General features: G+C 46.2%; 1 protein-coding gene across 1 annotated transcript in view; it reads left to right on the top strand.

Annotated features, from left to right (window-relative positions):
• Positions 1-462: 462 nt before the first annotated feature.
• insyn2ab (inhibitory synaptic factor 2Ab) overlaps positions 463-1,911 on the top strand; it is a 36,882-nt gene continuing 35,433 nt past the window's right edge. The window contains exons 1-2 of the mRNA XM_015036201.1: positions 463-593; positions 816-970. The gene's annotated coding sequence lies outside the window, so the exon portion shown is untranslated. The remainder of the gene's footprint in view (positions 594-815; positions 971-1,911) is intronic.

The raw sequence follows: 1,911 nt of genomic DNA on the forward strand, positions 1-1,911 counted from the left end.
TTCTCTCTTCTGTCTCATCTTCTCATTAACACTTCTGCCCTGTTGGCGCTTTGTCTCTTCTCTCTCTCTCTCTCCTTTCTACGAAGCTGCGTGGTGACCCTTTTCTTTTGCTCGGTTCCCCCCCCCCCCCACCACATCCTTCACCACTTCTAATAAACAATGTGTCAGATGTACTAAAGTAATAGGAGGGCAGAAGACATCCAATTAAAAACACAATGCATTAATATTTCTCACCTCCCCCTCTCTGCCATTTCCCGAAGCCCTTCAGATTATATAACAGCTCGGTGTCAGGGGAGCCAGCCTGTGGAGGACAAGTTGAGGGGGTCTTTGCCGACGATGCGGCTCACCAACTCCGGACTTTCCCCAGCAGCTTGCGTACCACCCCTCCCTGCTCCACCTCGTCCTCCTTCCCCTTCCACCCACCCACAAGCCCACCCCTCTCTCTGCTCTTCCCACATGCACACACACACACACACACACACACACACACGCATGCACGCATACACGCACTGAATCTTCAATGCACAGGGATTGCAGCAACAGCAGCAATGTGAGGTGGAGATCTCCGCTGCGTGTGTGAGTGCCTGTTCCTGGTGAGTGCGGGGACGAGAGTGGATGAGTGTCAGTGATGCTTGAATAAGGTGTTTGAGGGAGAGCAGAGGGGGGGGGGGGGAGAGGAGGAGATTGGAGTAAAAAGGCAAGAGGAAGAAAGGGGGGGATATATCACTGTGCATTGGAGACGATGTCTGTCTGCTTTTCCTCCTCTCCCTTCTCGATAACCTGAATCTTTGCCGGATGTGCTACAACTACTCCAGCTGTCACTGCACTGGCTGCCTCTCTCTCGGTCCTCCCCTACCCTGCGAGCACTGCTCCAGAGGCTGGACGGCACCCTGTAAATTCATGGATGAGCAACGGATCTACAGGGGATCTGAGCTTTCTTGTCCTTTTCACCTTTGATCAGTTTTCCAAGGTAAGACACTTTCTTGCATGCATTTGTGGGATTTGCACACATATTCTTGTGCACTGCAGTAAGAGTTATTTGCTCTGACTACTAAAATTGCAACTAGATGAAAGTGTAAAGGAGAAGCATCCATAATAATTTAACAGATTTCTGCTAAACTCACTGCATATGCTCAATTTTGTGACAAATCTTGTTGCAAGAGGAATGCTTGCAGAAAGACATTTAAAGATTAAACAGATACTCTCAAAAGACAAAGACAGGTTTAGATTTTTCCTTCACAGTCAAATGAGGAAAAATGATGAGTGTCGGAGTCATTTGACTTTGATTAATATCAACTCAACATGATGCATGTCTTTGTAGCTGCTGACAGACCTGCAGCATCTGAGGCAAAAGCTGATTATCGAGATTGCTATACTTGTGGATTGCCAGGGCTTGACACAGAAGAATATTGATGAGAGCTCACTAATAGACTATTGTGTATTCAACTGTAGCAGACAGAGGATGTACTGTAGGAGAAACCCTCCACCCCCCCTTTTTTTTACATCAAGTTCTGTGAACTACATAAATCACCTGGTGTAATTTTTGAGCTCAAATGTGATGAAAGCTGGTTTCAGACTTATCATGGCTAATATGTTTGATCCGGAGGACTCTAGGGTACAGCATTACACACAGGGCTGCACTTGTCTTAGGTCTCAGCTGTTACCACCACCCAAAACCCCTCTGCTTTTTGCAGGTCATTCCTTTACTACCTAATATCATGCAGTTTTATGGTGCCACTCTCCTATTCTCCTATCCTTAGTATGAGTTTGCTAAATGTGCATTCACCCCAATGTACATAGCTAAACATGCATAAAAAAAAACTCAGTTCATAGCTCTATGCTTATATATGGGGGGGGGGGGGGGCTTTTTTTTTTTTCAACTTTTGTGCCCACCTCCTTAAAGGATTTATT

This window comes from Poecilia latipinna, unplaced genomic scaffold (genome assembly GCF_001443285.1).
Source record: "Poecilia latipinna isolate Pla-1442-1.1 unplaced genomic scaffold, P_latipinna-1.0 Scaffold360, whole genome shotgun sequence".
Lineage (NCBI taxonomy): Eukaryota > Metazoa > Chordata > Actinopteri > Cyprinodontiformes > Poeciliidae > Poecilia > Poecilia latipinna.